We start from the raw sequence: 16457 nt of genomic DNA, 5'->3' as shown, positions 1-16457 counted from the left end.
TAAGAATGAAAACAAACACAAAAAAATATTGGACGGTGGTTCAAAGTCATGACCGCGGGCACAGCGGACAAGGTGGCCTTGTATTGATATGCTGAGCCGTTTGTTTTAACACACATGAGCTGGTGTGGTGATTATACACACACGCATGCATGCACACGAACTACATGCACGCAACACTCAGACGAACACATGCACCCACACACGCACGCAACACTCACACGTACACACGCAGGTACACGCGCACGCAACACTCTCTCACACACACACACGCACGCATGCATGCACACACCAGTACACCACACGACCAACACACATCTCTCACGCTCAAGTGCTCAATCTACACGTACACACGCACACATCAGACCCTGACAGACACATACACAACCAGGTGATTCCCGCGCGCGGGTTGGACTCTTGTCGCGCCTGCGTAAATTTGTGTTTATCTGACCTTTTACCTATGCGAACTGACAGGTGGGACCCACAAGGAACATGGTCAATTTAACTAGTCAACATGGTGCCACGCAGGCTATTTGGCCGGTCAGCAGAGTGCAACCCGATGCTGAACCGTGAGCAAGTGATCGTATAATCACCGCAAAACATATATAGTGACCATAATCAGCTTATTCTGAAGTTCGGTGAACGTATTACACTTTTCTCTCTGTAGGCCCTCCAAAACTATATCTCTACACGTTCTCGCATGTTACATCTAACAACTATGCAATACAGCACTACTACCACACTCTAACACAATAAATCATATGTGTTTTTAGTTTTACTAGATATCATATTGTTACTTAATTATTCAGTTTGCATACATTAAAATTGCCTTTGAAATGTATGGCCAGTATCATATACCGCGCGGGGAAAATCCCACCCTTTCCTATTTAATCGGGTTTGTATCGATGGATCGTGTGAAACAACAAAACTATAGTACTATACAGTGCAAGTGATAGTTCACTGGGCCATCGTGTCGTGTACTCCTCCATCGTAAGAGCGGAGTGCTCGCTTTCATAAATCTTCTAGTCCCTTTCGCCGACATGTGGGACATCAAGCTACCGGGTCCACATGCCATACCGGAATACAGTGCAGAGCAGCCGGGGTGAAGCACCCAGTCATGGCGCCGGCGTAGTAATGAGCAATGAGGCGTCAAATCACAAAGCTGCACCTTTCCCGCAGTTAAGTTGGAGGGACGAAGTAATAAGGCTAAAAAAATAAGTTGGAGGGATGGAGCAACCATCATTTCACTCATTGCTGAATCCGCTTCTCCCTCATCTTCTTCAAGTTAACCACGTGTTGCTTCTGTCGTTGTTCTGCCTCATGTGGGACGCGGATCGGCTTGGTAAAGCACTGACACGTGGGACCACATGTTAGCAAACCGCCAGCTTAGTGCGGTGAGATGGTTTCTCGAAGAAGACGATCGAGAAGCGGAGTCAGCGAAGAGTGAAATGATTGTTGCTTCATCCGTGCTTTGTGATTTGACGCCTCACTGCTTTGTGATTTGTGATAGAAGGGACAGGGGATTAGACTCGGTGCTATATACTGTACATGCGTCCAAGTATGGGAGAAAGAGGAGAGACGTTGCAATTTTCTATTCCTTCAATCAATGAATCAGGGAGCTTCAGTTCCATCCTTTTGGCTTTGGCAACACCGTCCACAATGGTTCCCACGATGCCAAAAGCTATTTTCACATTTGGCTACACATTGTGGATGCCCTTAACCGTACCACTTGGTTTTGCTCCTGTGTGATATCTATACAAATCTCAATTATATTGGTCTAAAAAATTATAGAATCAAGATTAGTAAAAAGGAGGTGATTTTGCTGCGCGGATGGCGGGGGAGGTTTCTTATTTTTAGAGGACATTGTCCTAGCGGTTTGCTAACATGTAGTCCCACGTGTCAGTGCTTTACCAAGCCGATCCGCGTCCCACATGAGGCAGAACAACGGCAGAAGCAACACGTGGTTAACTTGAAGAAGATGAGGGAGAAGCGGATTCAGCAACGAGTGAAATGATGGTTGCTTCATCCCTCCAACTTATTTTTTTAGCCTCATTACTTCGTCCCTCCAACTTAACTGCTGGAAAGGTGCAGCTTTGTGATTTGACGCCTCATTGCTCATTACTACGCCGGCGCCATGACTGGGTGCTTCACCCCGGCTGCTCTGCACTGTATTCCGGTATGGCACGTGGACCCGGTAGCTTGATGTCCCACATGTCGGCGAAAGGGACTAGAAGATTTATGAAAGCGAGCACTCCACTCTTACGACGGAGGAGTACACGACACGATGGCCCAGTGAACTATCACTTACACTGTATAGTACTATAGTTTTGCTGTTTCGCACGATCCATCGATACAAACCCGATTAAACAGGAAAGGGTGGGATTTTTCCCGCGCGGTATATGATACTGGCCATACATTTCAAAGGCAATTTTAATATATGCAAACTGAATAATTAAGTAACAATATGATATCTAGTAAAACTAAAAACACATATGATTTATTGTGTTAGAGTGTGGTAGTAGTGCTGTATTGCATAGTTGTTAGATGTAACATGCGAGAACGTGTAGAGATGTAGTTTTGGAGGGCCTACAGAGAGAAAAGTGTAATACGTTCACCGAACTTCAGAATAAGCTGATTATGGTCACTATATATGTTTTGCGGTGATTATACGATCATTTGCTCATGGTTCAGCATCGGGTTGCACTCTGTTGACCGGCCAAATAGTCTGCGTGGCACCATGTTGACTAGTTAAATTGACCATGTTCCTTGTGGGTCCCACCTGTCAGTTCGCATAGGTAAAAGGTCAGATAAACACAAATTTACGCGGGCGCGACAAGAGTCTGGACCGCATGTTAGCAAACTATCTCCAGGTTCAACAGACTTCCTGGATGCAAATAAGGCGGTTGTCTCGGCTTGCAGGTGGCACATGCAAACGACTTACCATGGTATCCCTCAATGATGTTCTCCGTCGAACGCACTTCGCCAAACCACAACGTTTGAGATACCGTTGATATGTCTCCAACGTATCTATAATTTTTGATTGTTCCATGATATTATATTATCTGTTTTGGATGTTTATGGGCTTTATTATACACTTTTATATTATTGTTGGGACTAACCTATTAACCCAGAGCCCAGTGCCAGTTTCTGTTTTTCCTTGTTTTAGAGTATCGCAGAAAAGGAAAATCAAACGGAGTCCAATTGACCTGAAACTTCACGAAACTTATTTTTGGAAGGAAAGCAACCCAGGAGACTTGGAGTCCACATCAAGGAAGCTTCGAGGAAGCCACGAGGTAGGGGGCGCGCCCACCCCCTGGGCGCTCCCTCCACCCTCATGGCCCCTCGTGGCTCCCCTGACGTACTTCTTCCGCCTATATATATCCGTATACCCTAAAAACATCCGGGAGCACAATAGATCGGGAGTTCCGTTGCCAGAAGCCTCCGTAGCCACCAAAAGCCAATCTAGACCCGTTCCGGCACCCTGTCGGAGGGGGCAATCTGTCGGCGTTCTGGGAACGGGGGTCCCCAGACTTGCCTGCCTGCGGCTTGCGGCGTGGCTCAAAAGGGGGCCCAGCACGGCCCATCTTCATCAACACAAGACTCAAGACCCTCGCGAGGGGCCAAGCCTCGCGGGGCGGACGACACGGACCTTCCTCAGGCACGGCCTCATCAGGCTGGCTCGCGAGGAGGCGGAGAGATCAAGGCGGGGTACCTCGCGAGGTGCCCGTGACGCGAGCCATGACGACTCAGGGCGCCAGGCGGGTGCCAGCCCCCACAGCGTCCTCCTTTCCTCTTTGGTGCAAAGGGGGCAAGCGCAGCCGCGGAGTACCGAGGCATCAGGCAAAGGTTGCCATTTTGGTGCAACGAGACCAAGACCAGGAGGACTACGAGACGGAGGTCACCGTGGAGCCCAAGACGGCGTCATCACCAGAGCTTTGCGCAGACGAAGACTGCTTTTATCAGGATAGTTGATACTTGCTGTCCCCCTTCAAATTAGCCCGCCATTGTTGGCTCCCTTCCCGCTCAAATATTTGGGAAGAGGACCAGGGCCTCTATAAATAGGACTAGCCACCCCCAGGGTAGGGGGGACAGAGGGATCGAAAAACCAGCCACCCACATAGCGAGGCCGACAAGTAAGAGTAAGGTAGTGAGTGAGAGAGAGAGAGAGAGAGAGAGAGAAAGAGAAAGGTGGCTGAACTCCTCCCAGCAGTTCATCGCCCCATCCAAGAACAGACCCTCGTGAGGCTGTTCTTCTTTGTATTGCTCATCATCATCAGCCCCAAGAGGAAATCCACCCACCACACACTAGAGTAGGGTATTACACCACAACGGTGGCCCGAACCAGTATAAACCTTGTGTCTCTTGTGCAGTTCTTTCAGTAGTCTAGATCTTTGCGAGACGGAGAGGTAGAAGGCGTAATCCCCGCGCGCACCCCAGTGTTCGAACCTTAAGGGTCTACCGGAACCCGAAATCCGACATTTGGCGCGCCAGGTAGGGGTGCGCCGGAATTCGTCTTCCACCGCCCTGTTCTCCTCCTACCGTCGCATCCATGTCCGACGCTCGTCGAGCCCGTGCCAAGCGCCGGGCCGCCATCACTTCCCGCGTCGCCCAGACGGCGCCCGTCGGCGGACGTCCTCGTCGTTCCCCGTCGCCCGCCATCAACGCCGCCACCGGCCCGGCGGGGGGCGAGCAGCAAGCGTCGTCTCAGCATCCATCCGTGCGGCAAGACGGCCGCACCGCTACTCCATCGCTCGCACAAGCTGGTTCTTCGTCCCGCGCGCTTCGTGCCCCCTTGGAGGCTCGAGCTGCGCTCCTCACGGCAAACGAGCTCCTGCGCTACCGTCCCGTCGACGACGTCTACGAAGAGTGGCTCGACCACGTCGCCGAGCTTGTCCGCGCCGCAAGGGGCTCTCCCGCACCGTCCGTTTCGCTGCGTCACACCCCGCCCCGCGCGGGCAATGAAGCTCCGGAGGCGTACCAGCCGCCTCCTCTCCAAGAAGACGCCATGGCTCCAAGGCGCGTGGCCCCTGGGCGGAACCCGCTCCGTCAGGTGCCAGCGCAGCAAGAACGGAGCTGCCAAGAAGTCCCTCGCCCGCAAGGAGCTGCCCGGGCGCTCCCCGCTCCGGCACGCCACGACCCTGTTCCGGCTCTGGCACACCAAGACCCTGCGCTGCTCCTAGCTGCAGCGCGTGGGGACCCTCAAGACCGAGCTCTCCACCAGCCGAAGCCTTTCGTGGCCACCGCAGGCTGCCGTGCCTACACCACCGAGCTGCGTAGCATCGCGTGGCCCGGCAAGTTCAAGCTAGACCTGCCTCCTCGTTACGATGGCACGACTAACCCTGCCAAGTTCCTCCAGCTCTATGAGCTAGGCATCGAAGCTGCTAGCGAGGACGAGAAGGTCATGGCGAACTGGTTTCCCATGGCGCTCAAGGAAGGAGCTCGCACCTGGCTCCTGAATCTGGCTCCAGGCATGATCTCTTCCTGGGACCAGATGCGCACCCGCTTCATCGCCAACTTCTAAGGTACTCGCGACCGGCCACCCACTGTGAGCGACATGCGCCGCATCAAGCAACAACCTAGAGAGACCCTACAAAAGTACATCCAACGCTTCAACAGCGCGCGCCTCAAGATCCCCAAGGTGCCTGAGGAGGCCATCATCTCGGCCTTCTTCGATGGTGTGTGCGACGTCAAGATGAAGGAGGAGCTGGCGATGCATGAAGACCTATGCACCTCCCTGGAGCTGTTCAACTTGGCGACCAAGTGTGCCAGGGCTGAGGAGGGACGCCTCTCCCTCCTCGAGCTACCTACCGCAGACCAGAAGAGAAGAAGCCCAAGGCCAAGGACGTGAAGCGCAAGGGGGCTGCCGTGCTCGCGGCAGAACCAGAACCAAGCGGGGCAAAGATCTGCCTGAGTCCTCCCGAGGCGGCCGGTACTGTGTGTACCACGACCTCCACACCCACAACACCAACGAATGCCAAGAACTCCGCGCCGTGCGAGAAGGAAGGATCGGCCGTCGTCCCGAACGCGCCGATCGGGGCTACGGCCGAGGAGGAGGAAGAAACGCAGGACGCTGGGAAGACCGCGGCCTGCGCCAAGGGTGGCGCGATCAACCTCGCGAGGATCGCTGGCGAGACCTGCCTCGCGAGGGGGACTGGAGGGATCAGCCTCGTGAGGATCGCCCACAGGGCCACGCAGGCCTCCCTCCACTGCCGCCTCAGCCAAGGAGAAACGAGGACCGCCATCAAGACGAAGGGGCTGGGGGCTTCCAGGAGCCACGCGCCATCGCCTGCATCCTGGGCGGAACTCAAGCCCCAGCCTCCCAACGCATCTTCAAACAGTTTGCCCGCAAAGTGAACGCAATCTTCCCCAGGCTTGAAGCAACGCGCCCTCTCAGGTGGTCGGCATGCGCCATCACATTCAGCTTAGCGGATCAACTCAAGTTTGCGGCCACAGCCTGAGTCCTCTCGATGCTTTGCTCCCCAGTCATCAGCAATGTACTGGTCACCAGGACCCTCATCGATGGTGGGGCAGGGCTCAACATCCTATCCATGGAAACGTTCAACAATCTCCAAGTGCCTTACGACCAGCTTCAGCCAACCAAGCCCTTCTCCGGAGTCACCGACGGCTCCACGGTCCCGATTGGGCAGGTCCGCCTCCCTGTCACCTTCGGGGCACGCGACAACTACCGCACCGAGCTCATCGACTTCGACGTTGCCCACATCCGCCTGCCGTACAACGCCATCCTCGGGTACCCAGCGCTGGCCAAGTTCATGGCCGTGACTCACCATGGCTACAACGTCCTCAAGATGCCAGGAAGTGGCGGAGTCATCAGGTGCCCTGTGAAGAGAAGGATGCAGTGTGTTCCCTAGAGCGAGCCTTTCAGGCCGCGACACTGGAAGACCCGGATCGCGGAAGCAGGAGGCTTCCCGAGACCACCCCCAAGAAGAAGAAGACATCGTCCGGACCGTCCCCTCGGGAGGCGGGCTCCTCAGGGCCCTCATCTGCCCAGGGGGAACCTCCTTCCATCGCATAGGAAAGCGCGCCCGGTGCCCTCCTCAGGCAGGGCTCGGGGGCTCTCCCCTGGAGGGCCACCGACCTGGCCAAGGTCACGAGGGAGGCGCTTGGGCACCACATGAAGGCATGTTTCGAAGCACGTTTCCCTCAAGAAGGAGCAAGGCAAGGAAGGTCAGACCCGTAGGAGTTCGTCGACAAGGCCATTCAAGAACTACAGGAATCAAGAATCATGAGAGGTTGCCACCGTCTACCGGCTGTGGCTCCCCATCCGGGCAAGGATGGTGGGCTGCGCGTCTGCATCAACGTACCAGGGCTCAACCAAGCCTCCACGATGGGGCGCCTCTGGCCCTCGCGAGCGGGGCGCTGCGGGGGCCCGCCCCACAGATACGTTCGCATGTCTTACGGCTTGCCGAGCGCGGTTGCAATGTGCCAGCGCCTCATGAGGGGCATCATGGAGGCTCAAGAAGACAGGCATTCCGCAGCCTTGGCAGAGATGGAGATGATTCGCGAAGAGCTACCAGTGCCTCCGGAGCCTCCCGAGGCCCCTGGGCCTGGGGGCTCGTGAGGATCGGCTTCCACAGCCTACCGAGTCTGCTGCACCAACACCCCTTCGCCCTCGACACCCGCAGGTGACGCCTTATAAGTTTCATTTCCAGCTGGGAGCGCCCTCCCAGGGCTGCATCGTCCCCAGGCCGTGTGGGTCCGTCCCTGCGGTATGTATCCCTTTTATTTCCTGTCGTTAGCCTGCTTTGATGGGGGCGCCCCTCGGGCTGCATCATCCCTAAGTCGCTCGGGCCCGACCCAGCGATGTCTACCTTTCCAGCATCTGTTTGAATGAATCCCCTCCTTCGCGGCTAACGTGTTTGATCTAGTTGCCTGCTCAACTGACGCCAACCGAAGGAATTGCTCCCACAACGGCACGACGCTTGCGCATGGGTCCGTCTCTGCAACGCCGACAAACCTGAATGGCTGAGCTCTGGCCGCGGCAGCCCCGCACGGCGCCACCTCGTCAAGCCTCCAGTGCCTCACCTCCCCTTGGAAGCAACTAACGGCAGACTGATAGTTGTCATGGCAACCTTTTCTTCCTTCTATGATGAGTTTACAGGATCCCCTAAGGGAGTTGCGCCAAGCAAGGCCCTCGCGGCGTTCCTTTCACTCTCGACCACGGGAACCGCTTGCATGTTAAAGGGGGGGTGCCTGAGCATCGCGACTCAGGGCTCCTACTGGCTCTCCAGCCCTCACCCTCTGGCCTTGACCACGGCATCGCGACCTGGCATACCAGCGACGGCCGAGACTAGCTCGAGGGTCAGGACCCGAGGATGTAGAGCAGAAAGGGGAGCAAAGGAGGGGGAGAAGGGGCACGCGAGGACCTCGCCGAGCGATTCCGCTCCTCCCGACGCGCGGACCCGACGACACACCAGGAATGATCCCCGACTCTCGAGATAAGTCACCGCCCGAAAGCACCGGCTATCGTAGCACTACCCCCGCATGTCATGCAATTCCGTGTCAGCAATGCCGCTCTCCTTTCTCACCGAGCGACGGCTGCTTGGGCGCCAAAGGGGACCTCCTGAGCATCGCGACTCAGGGGCTCTTACCGGACCCCGGGTCGCTCACCTCCTGGCCTTGACCACGGCATCGCGACCTGGCATACCAGCGACGGCTGACGTCGCCTTGGGACTGGGACCTGTCGGCGCAGAGCACCAAGCCCTCGCGAGGTTCGAAAGGGAGAACTAAGCTAAGACGGAATCAGCAACTCGCACAACTCTACAACAAGGGTCATGTATTAACAAACAGGATTACAAGCACCTTACAAGCCCCCATGGGGCGCATTTTGATTCCTCGCAGGGAACGGATCCTAAGGGATGCTAACTAAACGCGCTCCTGCAAAAGATGCCATCATCAACAGTGGGCCATCGAGCGCCGGCGCCAACCCCATCCAGATCAGAGTCGGTGACGGCCAGACGAGCCCGCCCTGCTCCAGGAGCGGCGCCGGCTCGTGGGCTTGTAGCTGTCGTCACTCGTCTCCGGAGTCGCGAAGATCTCGCTAGAGTCGCTGGATCCCCCGGTGCCTCCGTCGCCTGCAGAGCCGCCAAGGGAGTGGTCGACGGGCCTAGCCCTCACCATGGCGAGGTCTTGGCCACCTCTCCCGGGGCAACACTCTAGCCGGCGCCCATCCGCGTCGAAGACCTTGAAGAACATCACCGAAGCGCCATCATACTCCAAGTGGACCGCAAAGACGCCCCTTACCCTGCAAACCCGGGCGATCTCTCTCCGGCCACGAGTCATGTAAACCTCGCCCGGGGCAACGACCGCAACCTCTGCTTCGGTCGCGAGGGTGCTGCAGCCGGCATGCTGCAACCAGAGCTCCAGGGGCTCCCCCGGCGGGATGATGGAGGCGACGAAGGGAGGCAGACGGATCCAAGACTGGAGAGGAATGGCGACGTGGAGCACGAACTCTTGGGAGGAGCCCTCGGCGTGGACCCCAGGAGGAACAACCCACATCTTCGTGACTCGTCGGTGCCGACGACGGCGCTGACCGCGGGGATCGGCATCGACCCCTTCGAGGCCCTCGACGTGGGCATGCAAGGGAAGCGGGAACCCCGGCGGAGCCCGCTCGCACCAAGGCCTCGACACCACCTGACGATCCTCCTCGTCTCGGCCGCAAAGGGCGAGCCGTTTCTTTGGCGAGAGCGGGTCTGGTCCCTCTCGAGGGGCCTTTCCCTTCTCCGATGCAGAGAACCGGCGGATCGGAGCCATCGCGGCAAGACGGAGCAAGGATCGGGAAGAAGGAGAAGCAAGGAGGGATGGACTGGAAGGGCACGCGCAGTTCCGTACTTATAGCCGGCGAAGGCCAACCGCCGGCCTCCACGATCACAGGTAATCATGACACGATTTGCATGCAGGGACTTGTCCAACTCGCGCGATCACCAAGGCGTCGTGGGGAAGTAGAGACGCCCATGTCCAATCAACCGCCATGCGGCGCCCAAGGCCGCAGGCTGTTGGGGCCCGCGGCGCTTCGCCCTTGCCCTTTCGCCTCTCGGCACGGCCAAGTCCGGGCGCGCCTTGGGCCCGGGGGCTACTGTCGGTGTTCTGGGAACGGGGGTCCCCAAACTTGCCTGCCTGCGGCCTGCGGCGTGGCTCAAAAGGGGGCCCAGCACGGCCCATCTTCATCAACACAAGACTCAAGACCCTCGCGAGGGGCCAAGCCTCGCGGGGCGGATGACACGGACCTTCCTCAGGCACGGCCTCGTCAGGATGGCTCGCGAGGAGGCGGAGAGATCAAGGCGGGGTACCTCGCGAGGTGCCCGTGACGCGAGACATGACGACTCAGGGCGCCAGGCGGGTGCCAGCCCGCACATCGTCCTCCTTTCCTCTTTGGTGCAAAGGGGGCAAGCGCAACTGCGGAGTACCGAGGCATCAGGCAAAGGTTGCCATTTCGGTGCAACGAGACCAAGACCAGGAGGACTACGAGACGGAGGTTACCGTGGAGCCCAAGACGGCGTCATCACCAGAGCTTTGCGCAGGCGAAGACTGCTTTTGTCAGGATAGTTGATACTTGCTGTCCCCCTTCAAATTAGCCCGCCATTGTTGGCTCCCTTCCCGCTCAAATATTTGGAAGAGGACCAGGGCCTCTATAAATAGGACTAGCCACCCCCAGGGTAGGGGGGACAGAGGGATCGAAAAACCAGCCACCCACATAGCGAGGCCGGCAAGTAAGAGTAAGGCAGTGAGTGAGAGAGAGAGAGAAAGAGAAAGGTGGCTGAACTCCTCCCAGCAGTTCATCGCCCCATCCAAGAACAGACCCTCGCGAGGCTGTTCTTCTTTGTATTGCTCATCATCATCAGCCCCAAGAGGCAATCCACCCACCACAGACTGGAGTAGGGTATTACACCACAACGGTGGCCCGAACCAGTATAAACCTTGTGTCTCTTGTGCAGTTCTTTCAGTAGTCTAGATCTTTGTGAGACGGAGAGGTAGAAGGCGTAATCTCCGCGTGCACCCCAGTGTTCGAACCTTAAGGGTCTGCCGGAACCCGAAATCCGACACAATCCCTCTCCGGTGGCCATCTTCATCATCCCGGTGCTCTCCATGACGAGGAGGGAGTAGTTCTCCCTCAGGGCTGAGGGTATGTACCAGTAGCTATGTGTTTGATCTCTCTCTCTCTCTCTCTCTCTCTCTCTCTCTCGTGTTCTTGAGGTGATACGATCTTGATGTATCGCGAGCTTTGCTATTATAGTTGGATCTTATGATGTTTTCTCCCCCCCCTCTACTCTCTTGTAATGGATTGAGTTTCCCCTTTGAAGTTACCTTATCGGATTGAGTCTTTAAAGATTCGAGAACACTTGATGTATGTCTTACCGTGCGTATCTGTGGTGACAATGGGATACCACGTGATTCACTTGATGTATGTTTTGGTGATCAACTTGCGGGTTCTGCCCATGAACCTATGCATAGGGGTTGGCACACGTTTTCGTCGTGATTCTCCGGTAGAAACTTTGGGGCACTCTTTGAGGTTCTATGTGTTGGTTGAATAGATGACTCTGAGATTGTGTGATGCATATCGTATAATCATACCCACGGATACTTGAGGTGACATTGGAGTATCTAGGTGATATTAGGGTTTTGGTTGATTTGTGTCTTAAGGTGTTATTCTAGTACGAACTCTAGGGCTGTTTGTGACACTTATAGGAATAGCCCAACGGATTGATTGGTAAGAATAACTTTGAGGTGGTTTCGTACCCTACCATAATCTCTTCGTTCGTTCTCCGCTATTAGTGACTTTGGAGTGACTCTTTGTTGCATGTTGCGGGATAGTTATGTGATCCAATTATGTTATTATTGTTGAGAGGACTTGCACTAGTGAAAGTATGAACCCTAGGCCTTGTTTCCTATCATTGCAATACCGTTTACGCTCACTTTTATCATTAGTTACCTTGCTGTTTTTATATTTTCAGATTACAAAAACCTTTATCTACTATCCATATACCACTTGTATCACCATCTCTTCGCCGAACTAGTGCACCTATACAATTTACCATTGTATTGGGTGTGTTGGGGACACAAGAGACTCTTTGTTATTTGGTTGCAGGGTTGCTTGAGAGAGACCATCTTCATCCTACGCCTCCTACAGATTGATAAACCTTAGGTCATCCACTTGAGGGAAATTAGCTACTGTCCTACAAACCTTTGCACTTGGAGGCCCAACAACGTCTACAAGAAGAAGGTTGTGTAGTAGTCTAGTAGACATCAACCGTCAACGTCACCGCAATGGGGAAGGAAGTCAAATATAGTTACTACCTCCATTTTTTGTACACAAGGCGAGTATATCAAAATTACAATTTGCAAAAGGCCGCTAACACTAATCAAGGTAAAATTGACGGGGTTTGCCTCGTACTAGCAACCAAGGACATTAATATCCCCTACATGCATGCGAAAGTGAGAAGGTTGGTTTGCATGGCGCTGCATTAATCAAGCGATGAGGAGTGAGATGGTTAGCTCTTTGGCCTTTGGAGAAAAAAATACGCATTAATTGACACGTGAAACGAGGATCTGTATCAATTAAACCCACGAAGGAAAACCCCGCCTTTCTTTTTAAACACTAATACTCCTAGTACGTAGTACGTAGTACTTATCCTGTTTGGGTCTAGACCTTGCATTGCCATACTTCGCCACACATTTTTGCCAAGCTTGCCTAAAGTTTTCAAAATGAAAGGGAGGTACACTTGTGCACGGCTGTCGCGGTCGCACCGCACGCTCACACGGTCACTCATGCACGCCGTGGTCGCACCGCACCCTCACACAGTCGCTCCTGCACGCCGCAAACCCAACCAAGGGAACGCACCCTCACTGACACATGCTGTCACATGTGAACAAACCAAACTCAGCCATCCTACCGCTGATACATAATTTTCATTCATAGAGTATGTTTATCCAACCGCATGTTGGGGAGTATCCGTACGGCCCGTGCAGTGGTCTGTTGGGGAAGAAGAAGAGGTGAGGAAGAAGGGTTAGGAGACGTAGGATATTCATCCAACCACCTGAAATGGTAGACTGACCCAAGTCAGGCGACTTGCATAACAACATATGTTTTTACACAGCAAAAGATCCATGAAAACAACAACATAAATAAAAACTATCACTACTCGTGGAACGAGACGGCCTCGTCGTCTTTGTCTACTAGCGCGAACCAACCGTAGCTGCCGACGTGTGTCTCCGCACCGTGGTTGTCCTCGGCCTCCAGCTACTCATTCACGCGAAGCGTGCGGGCGCTCTGCACGGACAAGAGCACCACCCGGTTCAAGTCGAGGACGTCCGGTTCCGCCTGTAGGAGGGCCTCGATGGCAGCGGCATCCGCGCGCTCCGTGTCGAGTCGAGCCTCTGCCGTCCAGTTCTGCCTGCAGGAGGGCCTCGATGAGAGCGGCATATGCGCGCTCCGCGTCGAGTTGAGCCTCTGCCACCCGGTTCAAGTCCAGGACGTCTGGTTCCGCCCCCAAGAGGGCCTCGATGGCAGCGGCATCCACGCGCTCCGCCTCAAGTTGAGCCTCCGCCGCCCGGTTCACCTCCACGACATCCGGTTCCGCCTGCAGGAGAGCCTCGATTGCAGCGGCATCCGCGCACTCCACCTCAAGTTGAGCCTCCGCAACCCGGTTCACATCCACGACATCCGGTTCTGCCTACAGGAGAGCCTCGATGGAAGCGGCATGCGTGCGCTCCACTCAAGTTGAGCCTCTGCCTCCCAGTCCTCCTTTAGTATCGCCAGGTTGAACCTCTGGTCCGCCTGCACCATGGGGGACTCGGACGCCGGCTCGAAGTCGACATCCATCGTCTCATACCCATCGGGGGCCTTCTGCACCGCGACCTCTGCCATGAACATTGGATCGGCTTCCTCCTCCTCGTATCATGGCTCCGGAGAACTCGGGGATTGCCCCATCGCAAAGCGAGCTTGGGAACGGAGGTCTGTGGCGCCGACCGCCACCGTGATTTCTGCGCGGTGCTCCGGCGTCAGCATCTTATAGTACATGATCTTGCGATGTACCATGGCTTTCCAGGGAAGGGGCTGGAGATTAGGTGTGGTTTTAGGGCAGTGGCTGGTGTAGGCCGAGCAGCGAAGGTTCTGGTGTGAATAGTGGTTCCGGTGATGACCGGTCAATCGGTTTTGACTATACATCGCTCTTGTCGCGTTCGCGTTGCAGCCCGGCATGCTGGACCCTCCACGTCACTCACCGAATGGAACACACTTCGTCTTGCGTTTTCGCTCACTTGTGGGACCGCAGTTGAGAGCAAACCGGCGTCCCTCCCCTCCCCCGCCCGCGTCATTTATACTACCACTCCCTCCGTTTTATGCAGAGTAAATAAAAACAAAGGGAGTATACTACGGATGAGGATCCCCTGACGTGGCCGAACCCATTGAGTAACTGACATGCGGGGCCTAGCAAGCATAGGGTCCGCCAGTAAGTGACCGAAAGGGAGGGTAAGGCAGGGATACCTACGTTAGAGGATCCACTTCCACTACTACTCCCTCCTTCCATTTACTATACAGGGCCTAATGCGATTTTCGAGGCTAACTTTGACCAAATGTTAGACTAATAATATATGACATGCAACTTACACAAAGCATACAGTCAAATTCGTATGTGAAAGGAGCTTCCAATGATATAATTTTCACATTATACATCTCATGTACTATTAATCTTGTCAATAGTCAAATGCGGTTTTGGAAAACGCATTAGAGCATGGTTAATAATATAGCCAGTAGATGGCTATAAGGAACTGCCATGTCATCTATAGCCATCATCTATTATATGCACTCATACAGTAGTGTGGGCTATAAGGTTGGCTATTTCCTGCAAAAAAATTATAAGGTTGGCTATTGTATTAGTACTTTTTCCATCTCCTCTCCATCTCTTTCTTCATATTTATTGTATCTAACTAGGAATGCGTATATAGCTAGGCTCTTGCACAAGAGCTCACTCCCCTTACTTTTTCACATCTCTCTCCTCCACATAGGCCCTATATAAATGGAAGGAGGGAGTACTACTATGAGCACTGCATACTCTAGTACAAATGTTGTCAGTACTCCACTAGTACTATTGGACATGGAGCTTAAAAAAGTTAGTATTGGACTGGCTATACGTGGCGAAATCCTAGTAGGAAGAGCATGCACGAGAACAAGCACATTCACGTGGTTGAAAACAAATTGGAAACCATCTCGAGTACAAATCTAGGAGTACGTATGAATCTAACAATATTGATTGGGCGTTGTTGAAAATTGATACTTTTTTGATCAAAGTAGAGATACTTTGACTACACATAAAACTTACACATAAACTAGAAAGGATAGGAGGGAGTATATTGTATGTTCAAAAATGAAATGAACATTGAATACCCTTTATATATGATTTGCGGATGCTATGATCACTGGTTCAAAATTTTGAATCCGCCTTAGGTATCACACATGCTCCCACTCGTTCTCTCTCGATTTCATCTCGAGGTCCAGAGATCGATTGAAAGAGGACTAGGGTGGGTACAATACATTTGTTTCGCTTATGAACATACAATATACCCCCTTTGATCCCCACAGACCCCTCCCCCCCCCCGCGGGTCATTTCTATCATAGAAACAGACCAAACCTTTATCTCCTTGCACGGCACGCAATTGATCTCTGAACATCAATCGATCTCGTCAACATGTGTCGGGGCATGATCCGAATGGGATGTCAAAACTAAGACGCAAAGCGACACGTAGTGGAGGCAAAGTGAAACTTTAAGTGAACTGTTTGTTTGTATGCATGTCGGACAAACTACAAAACATTGGAAATACAAGCATGGTCTAGGCCCACATGCGAATGATACTCAACGGAATGTTCAAATGAGGCATGCGGGAGGATGGACTCGACCGGAGGGCGACATGATCGATGCAGAAGAGGGTTGGAGAGGAATGAGAAATAAGCAAACGCCACATGATTATACTTGAAATGCTCAAATAAACATTAAGTTGTCTCGCTTGGCCTACATAGTGAAAGACCTAATGCGCAACGCGGAGCACTGACGCTCGAATATGGCCAGGAAAATAGGGAAACGGACATGTGGGGCACACCTGTCGGGACGACGTAGCGCAGACTAGTCCAATGGAGGAGCTGGCCCATGACCTCCTCGCCACCGGCAACCGTTCATGTGGGTCGTGGGGGCCAACAACATGGTGCAGATCCAGCACCGCCTCTGGACACGGCGACCGCGGTGAGCGACACGCTCATCATCGCTAGACACGGTCGGTTTCAGTGTGCCGAGGGTGGCGTTAAGTGCTGTGGCACGACCAAAAGTATTTTTGGTTTGTGCCCAAGGTTGCCCCATCAAAGCATTGGGTAGCCAAAATTTTGGTTGAGGTTTTGGTTGCCCATGATTTGGCCGACATTGGCAAGAAAAATGAACTAGAGTTGGCTAGAGTTC

Source organism: Triticum dicoccoides, chromosome 6A (assembly GCF_002162155.2).
Source record: "Triticum dicoccoides isolate Atlit2015 ecotype Zavitan chromosome 6A, WEW_v2.0, whole genome shotgun sequence".
NCBI lineage: Eukaryota > Viridiplantae > Streptophyta > Magnoliopsida > Poales > Poaceae > Triticum > Triticum dicoccoides.
Note: the sequence above shows the minus strand (reverse complement) of the source record.